Consider the following 10451-nt stretch of genomic DNA (forward strand, 5'->3'; position numbering starts at 1 on the left):
ATTGCATTCTGCCTGGTGGGTCTTCCCCAAGTATAAATACAGTTGTAATAGTTACACAGTTAATATTCCAAACTTCAGATACAGAAATGTTACATGCATACAAATAGGATAAGCATATTCAGCAAATCATAAGCATTCCAATGGGATCTTACATGAACCACCTTGAGTAAAATACATATTAGTTATTCCAAAATCATGTGTGACAAAGCTCTGTCCTTGCCTCCATGGGTCCCACATTTCCTGGTGGATTTCGCTAGCCTCAGAGGCTCACTGTGACCCTCCACATAATCCTTCTCTCTCTAGAGACAAGGGTCACAGTCTACTGAGCCATTTTCATCATAAGCCAGTGAGGGAGGTGAGGAGAAGTTATCCTTCCTTGCAGAGTCTCTGTTGTCTCCCAGTCTCAGTGATTAATCAGGGGGCAAAGGTGTGGGGAGGGGGGAGCCCAGCCCACCCTCTACTCTGGGCTCCAGCCCAGGGACCCTAATAGCATCAGCTATGGTAGCTGACCTTTTAGAAACATGACATGTACAATTCCCTGGGCTACTTCCCCCACAGTGGCCCTCACTTCCTCAAGCTCCACTTCACCCTCACCTCAGGGCCTCCTTTCTTGTGCCTGATATGGTGTATACTGCTCAGCCTCTCCAACAGCTCCTGACATCCGCACCCACCTGACTGGCTGGGAGGCTTTTAACTAGTTCCAGCCAGCCCCTGATTGGCTTCAGGTGTCCCAATCAACCTAGCATTCTCCCTACCTTCTGGAAAGTTCTTAATTGGCCCCAGGTGTCTTAATTGACCTGGAACAGCTTCCATTTCACTTATCCTGGTACCAGGGATTTGTTTAGCCTGGAGCTAATCTATCTATCTCCCACTACTTTTCTATAGCCATCTGGCCTTGCCCCGTCACACATGTTATAACAATATTGCTACGAAGAATATAGGGAGCAATTTCACATGTGGATCTAGCCCTACCTGGAGAGGAAACCCATGGGCTCCACAGATTAGATTATTAATTAATGTATTATTAATTATTAATGTATTATTATTATTATTAATTATATATAAGTATATATTATATAGTATATAATTATATATATAAGTATTAATTATTAATGTATTATTTTTATTATTATTATTGTTATTTAAAATGCTTGAGCTTTTTAATAGGGGAGACTTCAATAAGATACTACAGCTATTAAATGGGGTTTTCAACAATTTAGTAAAAAAAACCCCTGAAATTCATAGATGAAGAATTTCTTTTTATAGAATTGACCAGATCACCAGCTAGTATAAATTGGTCACAGCTCCCCTGCAGTCATGGGGTCCGATTAAAGAGATATTGAAAGAGAGGACTGTGTGAATGACTCTACAGCCTGGTGCTCAGAGCACACACTCTGGAAATAGGAGACCCAGAATCCAGTTCCCCGTGCTTCAGTGATTCTTGGGGATCTGGCCTGGTGACTTGAATGGAGCCACACTGATTTAGACCAATTGAGGTTTTGTCCCAATGTGTCTGTCCGTTACCTGAGCTGAGAATGTCCCAAATACTAGTTATCCACAGTTCTATGCTTTTTTATTTAAAGATAAATAAAATTAAATTAAATAAGGTCACCAACACTACTTGAGAAACATCCTTGTCCCCAACTCTTTCCCTAGTGGTCTTTTCACCTCGTTTTTCAGGCTGCAGATGATGGGGTTTAACATGGGGGTCAAGATGCTGTACTGAATGGAGAACATTTCATCCAGAGACACAGAGGAGACTGAGCTGGGTTTTGTGTACTGGAAAGAACCTGTCAGGTACCATAAACCAATCACAATCAAGTGGGACCTGCAGTGGAGAAGGCTTTATGCCTGCCCTCCAGAGAGCGTATCCTCAGGATGGTGGCGATGATGTGAATGTAGGAGATCAGGATGAGGAGGAAGGAGCTTGATACAAATATCACAACAGAAATAAGAAGCACCACTTGATTGGTGAGGGTCTCAGTGCAGGACAGTAGTAACAGAGATGGGAGCAAACAGCTGAAGTGGTGGATTTGACAGGGCCCACAGAAATGCAACTTTAAGGTAAAAACTGTGTTAAGCAGGGCATGGATGAACACAGATCCCTTTGCTCATTGTCTCCATGTAATGCAATGGGTTACAGACGGCAGCGTAGCGGTCATATGCCATGGCTGAGAGAATAAAATCTTCAGCACCAGCTGAGAGGAGGATGAAGAACATCTGGGCAATGCAGCCATTGATGGAAATAGTACAAAACTTCCACTAGGAAGTTCATGAGCATTTTGGGTACGATGACTGAGGAAAAGCAGATAGCAACAAAGGATAAATGGAAGAGGAGAAGTACATGGGGTTGTGAAGGTGAGGGTCACCTCTTATCAGCACCATGATCGCTATGTTATCAACTCGAGTGATTAGGTAAATAACTAAAAACACCACAAAGAGGAAAATCTTCATCTTTGGGTCAGTGGAAAGTTCCAGGAGAATAAATTCGCTCACTGTTGTTTGATTTTCCATCCGTATTCGGGAAAACTGTGACCTATAAGACCAAAAAATAAATAAATAAAATTAACACATATCATAAAAGTGAATTGAAACAGCATGTGGAGATAATCTGTTCAGTTGGATGAATGCAAAGGGAGCCCTATTCTATCCAGTAATATATGTTTCTTTAATTAGACGAGATTTAGAGAAAGAGGCAGCAATAAGCTTTTTGGAATTTGTGTTTTACAGTGACAAAATGGGCCCGATACACAATGGGATTTAGGAATCTAACTGCCACTTTAAGCACCTAAATCCCAGAATCAGGCCCCACAGGTATTCACAAAATCCCCACTCAGCTGGGACTATGGGACAGTCTGATCCGGGCCTTGCTTCGTCTCTCTCCTGTTGAATCTGTTCCACTGTGCTTCCATAATTAAAGAGGCGTTGGAGAAAGGGGACTGGATACTGGGTCTCCTGCATCTGGTGTGAAGGCCCCAACCACCGGGCTCTAAAGTCATTCACTCACTTGCTGTTTCTCTCGGGCCTAAAAACTCTTTAATCTGTCCCGCTCACATCAGTAGAGATACCGCTGTTTTCACTCCAGCTGGGGATCTGGACCATTTACTCCAATGGAGCTACAGCTGATTCATACTCACTGGGGATGTGGCCAATCGTATAAGAAATATCCCTTTGTCTGTTACGTTTTGCAATTTTTGTTGAGCAGTGGTTTTCAACCTTTTTTCATTTGTGGACTCCTAAAAAATTTCAAAATTGCAGACCCCTTTGGAAATCTTAGACAGGTTGAAAACCACTGTTGTAGATGATTTTGTATATTATTGGATTGATCCCTATTAAAATATCTAAGATTTCTATAATAATAAAATAAATAATAAATTAATTATTAATAATAAATAATAATAATAATAAGTAATAAGCTCCCAAGACCTAGAATTACTGGTTTGGGACCCAGCATAGTATAGGCTGACAACCAAATCAAATACAGAGAATACAGGCAAATTGATAATTATTACCAAAGTCTTAAAGAGAGCCTCAGAAGAGCTTAGCTTCATGACAGTCTTCTCCACTGGCAAGGTGTGTTGTGCGGAAGTGGGTAACCACAGGCTAATATCATGCAACTGACCAAACAATCCAAGAAAACCAGAGATAATTTTAAGCAAAAGAACGCACAAACCAAGAAATGATCAAAGGTTGGATTTTGGCAGAACCAGAAGAAAGAGGCTGGAGGACATGAATCCTCGAAGATTGAAGGAGAGGAATGACAACACCGAGAAGGAAATGACTGAGCATAGACTCAGTGGACAATTAAGAGCTTAATTGCAAAGAGGATTATTTACACAAATGGAGATTGAAAGCCTGAAAAGGGAGATTAGTCATGTTGAACCACATGCAAACATTTTGGTGCAAACAATGACACAAGATAAACAGGAACATGGTACACTGCAGAGGTGATCAAGTGGAATCGGGGAGATAAGTAAAAATTTGACATCCAAACGTGACATCTGCTGTTGAAGCATAGAGTACTGAATATCAGTCAACACATGCACAGGACGTCCGACAGTGTGATGGAGGAAAAGGTCTGCTATCTGTGGAGGAAGGAATTGATAATGAAGAATACAACACCAAAATATATGAAAAGTCACATAGAGTAAAAGATCATCTGGTGGTGGGGATAAGCAATGATTGAGAGAGCATTACAGCCCAAGAAAGCATGAAAGAAAGAAGAAAGGAAATCCCCGCAGAAAGACTCCAAAGTTTTGCACAGAAAGGAATGCACAGACAGTGGTGGAGAGAGATCAAAGCTATTAGTGATAGATGAATAAACTCAAGGCTCCTAGAAGGATATCTGAAAAGAGAGAGAGAAATCCTCAATAGGCGCGCACAAGAGCTGTTCTTAAAGCTTAGTTACATAGAAGTAAGATTGACCAGCCGAACTGTTCCCTGAACTGCAGAATGTGTTCTGAAAAGAAAGAGACAGTGGAGCACCTAGTGTGCCTGGCTGGGAGAGATGAGAGACAGGAGGCCACGAAGTTCCTGCATTTAAGTCTCTGTGGATGTAGGGATTTAAACAAACTGTGTGTTATTACAACCACCAAATTGAAAGTGCTCTAGAGAACGAAGAGGTTTAAGATTTTATGGGATCTGGCAATTGTCACAGACGGAGCAGTCAGAAAAACAGGCCCAACATGTTAGTTGATAGCGCCATACCAGCAGACAGTCTCACAGAAAAGACACAAGAAGGAAAAGAGAGCGAAGTATGAAGAATACTTCCATGAAGCAGAACAATTATAGAAAAAGAGAACAAAGATGATCCCAGCCATTATTGAAATACTTAGAGCGATCCCTAAGGATATGAGTGAGCAGCTGAAGAACACATTACGATTACAAAACTCCTGACTACCCAAACCTACAGAGTTGGTTCAGGACAGGATTTATTGGTGACTCATGGGGATAAATTTTAGACAATAGCTTTCCCTTTTTTATGCTTAAAGATCTTGTATATTGTGAAAACTTGTGTATGTTGGGAAAACTTCCCCTTATGTAATACTGAGGAACAGTAATAATGATCATAATAAATGAATGTGCACAGCAAACGCTGTCTAGGCACGCTGACATGATTTCAAAAAGAGGGGCCTGATTGAAAGTTAATGGGAGTTTTGTTCCTAAATCACTTAAGCTCCTCTGAAAATTTAACCAAATGGGACTTTTGACTCAGGATCCTGCACATCTGACTATCAGACTGTTCATACATAAGAGAATCTCTCCTGCCATCATGGAATTGACATTGATTTTTAGAGGAAATGGGAATGAAGCCAATGATCTGTCCAATGTCAAATCTATGTTTAGCCCATATGTCTCCCAGAGAGAAACTAAAACATTTTCCAATTATCAGCTAATCAGACAAATGCCTGAACAAAGAGGTGGACCTTGGACTAGAACCTGAATGTTAACACGGCCAGATTCTGTTCACAGGGAAATCAAAAGCTAACCTCCTTCTCCAGAGAAGGACCTGCTCCTAATCTATTCACCCCTCCAACATACAGACTCCAAAAGTAGAAACTACTGCTATCATGCACCAGCTGATCTCAGTTTTCTCAGTGCTGCCTTGAGAAACGCAGACAGAGAGAGATGGCTGAGTTGCCAGCCATGGCCCCTGTGCTGCTGCTGATTCTGGGTGAGTGGACTGCTATGTCTGGCTGAAATCAATGGGATTCTGCACAGAGAACCACCCCTTGATGATGGGGGCAGAACCTGGTTCTTTGGGATTAAAAGGAAAATAAAAGATTAATAAAAATATGAATCAACTCACCTGCCTTTTAACAATGGATCTTAAATATGGTGAGATCATTCGGACCTGTGACTTTCTCTTTTTGTTTTCTTAATCTATCTATATATATTTAATGATGAGCAGTGAAAACTTCTGAGGTGTGTAGGGTTATCAGTGGGAATGGAGCAAAGACCCCTTCCTTAGCAGACTCCAATACGAAGAGAGGATTTCTGGAGAGCTGTTTAAATGTTGTATTGTTCCCCCGGGACAAAATCCCTGAAGTTCACTCTTTGTGTTAAGCTACCACTGTCAGCTGTGCTGGGTCAGCACTTAACCAACGGCATATGGTTCATAAGAATGAAGACAAGGAGGCTTAGATTATCAAAAGGACCCAAGTGATTTAGGTTTCCAACCTCAGGGACAGTCAATTAAAAAGGCATGTTTTAGGCTCAGATTCTCCAAAGCAGCCTAAGGAGTTAGACATCCAAATAGCAAATCATAGAATTGTAGCAAATCATAGAATGGAAGGGACTTCAAGAGGTCATTTAGTCCAGTCCCCTGCACTCATGGCAGGACCAGGTATTATCTAGACCATCCCTGACAGGTGTTTGTCTAACCTGCTCTTAAAAATCTTCAATGATGGAGATTTCACAACCTCCCTAGGCAATTTATTCCAGTGCTTAACCTCCCTGACAGTTAGGAAGTTTTTACTAATGTCCAACCTAAACTACCCTTGCTGCAATTTAAACCTATTGCTTTTTGTCCTATCCTCAGAGGTTAAGGAAAGTATTTTTTCTCCCTCCTCCTTGTAATAAACTTTAATGTACTGGAATACTGTTGTCATTCCCCTCTCAATCTTCTCTTCTCCAGACTAAACACACCCAGTTTTTTCAATCTTCCTTCATAGATCATGTTCTCTAGACCTTTAATAATTTTTGTTGCTCTTCTCTGGACTTTCTCCAATTTGTCCACATCTTACCTGAAATGTGGCACCCAGAACTGGACACAACCCTCCAGTTGAGGCCTAATAAGCGTGGAGTGGAGCAGAAGAATTACTTCTCGTGTCTTGCTTATAACACTCCTGCTCATACATCCCAGAATTATGTTTGCTTTTTTTTGCAACTGTGTTACACTCTTAACTCATATTTAGCTTGTGATCCACTGTGACCCCCAGATCTCTTTCTGCAGTACTCCTTCCTAAGCAGTCATTTCCCATTTTGTAGTTGTGCAATTGATTGTTGAGTACTTTGCATTTGTCCTTATTGAATTTTATCCTAGACTCCTGTGAAGATGATAGCTATAATGTATAATACCACAGGAGAGCACCGGAGGTGAAAGCATGGGAATTGTCCAGCCATTCTTAAACACCATCAATAGATGGATGCACAGGTTGAGGACTGTATAAGATGGCAGGAAATAATAAGCGATGATACAGAGGAGGAGCTGTATTGTATACAGCTGGGCAATATTTTTCAGAGAGTTGATTGACTGAAAAATGCAGTTTTGATTGACCCGATATATTAGAGAATTTGAAACAAGCTTGCCTAATAGTTTCATCTGAGGCAAAGAAAAAAAAAGGCTAAATTCATAAAGAGGCAGAGGGAACCTTAGTGACTTCTAATACCTTTAACATAGTGTTTAGGGAACTCACCTGGAATGTGGGAGACACTCACTCATGACCCACCTCTGTCTGTTGTGGAGCAGAGATTTGAAGTTTGGTTTCCCATCTCTCGGAAAAGTGCTTTAATCTCTGGCATGTAAAATTGGTTTCCATTGTAATGGTCCCTTGCAAGACTTCTTCCTTCCAGAAGAGTCAGTATAGGTGGATTAAGGTTTCTTAAATCCCACAAAATTGCATCTTCCAATCTCATTCTTGTTAAGCCTCGTACTCTACTTCCTTTGACCCCAGATATAAGAAGATTCAATAAAAGCACTTCTTCTGCAAGTTGAACATGACTCCACCATTGAAGTGACCTTGAATAGGTAACCAGCCAAACGATCTCTTCCCGCAATGCAGCTTCAAAAGAAGGGAATCTAGGTTATTTGCATCTCTTTTCCCCGACAAATCATCCTAGGACATCCACATCACATGTATTGTCCCCAGTAGTCCTTTGAAGTTCCTCATATCTCCCAGAGATTGTATTATTCATGATTTCCTCCTAAAAAACTCCATGCAATCCTACACTAGTACATAAATATTTGCATTTTTAATACAGTGAACTCCAAAGATGGTAAACTTAATTCAGTAAGGTCTAATTTAATTCAGTACGGTTTGTCCAGGATGTTACAGGATATTGTCATATCTGCCACCATGACAATCTTGCAAAATAATGTCTGAACCCCTGGCTGCACTTACTCAACTCAATTCTTCTAGCCTTACTCTCATTTATATGGGGTTGGCTCTTCAAGTCCTTCCTATCCATTCTAGTCTGTCTTGAACATATTTCTTCTGAAACCCAGCAGCTAACCAAATCCTTTACTATGATGTCCGTCCAACTAATTTGGGGTCTTCCAACACTTATTTTATCCTGCACTTCTCAGTTTAACTCCCTGTTTCCTGTACGTTCTCCTGATTTTCTTTTTGCATAGCCAAACCATCTAAACTTGGATTCCCTCAGCTTCTTTATAATTGGTACTACCTTCACACTTGCCCTACTTCATTTTTTCTGAACATGGTCCATCCTCGTAATTCCAAGCACCCATCTTAACATTCTCATTTCCACTCTATTCAAGATTTCCTCCTTTCTCTTCCTCAGTGCCCAGAGTTCAGAGCCAGGCAAAATTGCAGACCTAATTATCATCCTGTAGACCTTACTCTTCAATTTAGTTGGCTTAGTAAAAATTCAAATGCTCATATAAATATTCATATAGTGTCCAATCCTTACTCCAGGGAATAGGATGAACATATGAATAATCGTATTGCAATTAAGTGTCACTACAGACCACTAGAATGCATGTGAATCTGTCTGCAAGATTGGGATCATACAGAATCTTGACTGTGCTCCGTCCCTCTGGAAGTCTAAAAGAAGAAGTCCTGCTAGACGCCATTGGAGTTCTGAATGCAAACAGGCCGTAGGGATATGACCATTGAGTCTAAACACTCAAGTGAATGCAGTATAAAGTCTATAGAGAACAAGAGTTGCACATAAACATAATAATGAATGAAAAAGCCCATTCAACCAAATTATCCTTTCTTTCTTTCTATAGGCTTTGCATAAGGTGAGGGTGGCTGTTTGGTGAACCGCTGTTGGGAGGGTGTTCAATGCATATGCGGATGGCACAAATAAGACACATAATTAGACTGTGGGACTCCGTGCCAAAGGGAGACATAAAGACCATAAATGTAGGAAGAATCAGGAAAGAATTACATAAGAAGACTAGCCAGAGCTATCATCTGATAATCAGTTTAGATCAGGTGTGGGCAATCTACGGCCCGAGAGCCGCATCTGGCCCTCCAGATGTTTTAATCCGGCCCTCGAGCTCCCACTGGGGAGCGGGGTTGGAGGCTTGTCCCATTCCGTGTGGCTCCTGGGAGCAGCGGCATATTCCCCTCTGGCTCCTATGCATAGGGGAAGCTGCCCCCACCCCAAGCACAGCCCCTGCAACTCCTATTGGCTGGGAACCACGGCCAATGGGAGCTGCAGGGCCAGCGCCTGCAGACATGGCAGCGTGCAGAGCTGTCTGGCCATGCCTCTGTGTAGTAGCCGTCGAAGGGACATGCCACTGCTTCTGGGAGCTACTTGAGGTAAACACTGCCTGGAGCCTATATGCCTGACCCCCTTCAATGCCCCAACCCCCTGCGCCAGCCCTGATCCCCCTCCTGCCCTCTGAACCCCTCGGTCCCAGCCCAGAGCACCCTCCTGCACCCCCAACACATCATCCCCAACCCCACCACAGAGCCCACACCCCCAGCCAGAGCCCTCACCCACTCCCGCACCCCAATGCCCAATTTTGTGAGCATTCATGGCCCGCCGTATAATTTCCATACCCAGTTGTGGCCCTCGGGCCAAAACGTTTGCCCACCCCGGTCTAGATAATACTTAGTCCTGCCCTGAGTGCAGGGGACTGGAATAGATGACCTCTGGAGCTCCCTTCCAGCCCTATGATTCTGTGATTCTACAATCATTCTTTACGATAATATTTCTGGAAGGGATATTCCTTCAAGGCTTAAACCAATCTCTAACAATTAGTGACTCTGCTCTGGGGGCAGATTACCCCACATCTGTGTACTGTCGGGTTACTGAGTCATCCTCTGAACCACTGATTCTGGTCACTGCCAGAAAGAGGATTCTAGACTAGATGGCCAGTCTGACTCAATATGGCAATTCTTATGTTCCCATGACACAGACAATGGCAGTACAAGAAGTGAGCAGTGTTCTTTACCCACTTCCTTTATTTGAAGATCTCAGAGGATCTCATGGGCATCAACATTGGTTCTATTAATTTAAATGGAATTTATGGACACAACAACTAAAGGTAACCCAGTCACGTCCAACATTAAAAAGTGTTAAACAAGCTTCAGAATTTGGTATACAGAGAGCTCAGCCTTCCTGGTGCTCTCAGATACACCATTAAACACCTTTTTTTTGCATTTAATAAACATACAGAACAGAAGGAAAAACAAATAAAGCTTTTGGAATGGAAGGTATTAAATGAGGTTTTTATTTTAACATTTTTGTCCCCT

The 10451-nt window shown here is 42.0% G+C and overlaps 1 pseudogene; it reads right to left on the reverse strand.

Annotated features, from left to right (window-relative positions):
* Positions 1-1617: 1617 nt before the first annotated feature.
* Positions 1618-7444, reverse strand: LOC144273849 (olfactory receptor 5J3-like; annotated as a pseudogene).
* Positions 7445-10451: the final 3007 nt, after the last annotated feature.

Source organism: Eretmochelys imbricata, chromosome 13 (assembly GCF_965152235.1).
Source record: "Eretmochelys imbricata isolate rEreImb1 chromosome 13, rEreImb1.hap1, whole genome shotgun sequence".
NCBI classification, from domain to species: domain Eukaryota; kingdom Metazoa; phylum Chordata; order Testudines; family Cheloniidae; genus Eretmochelys; species Eretmochelys imbricata.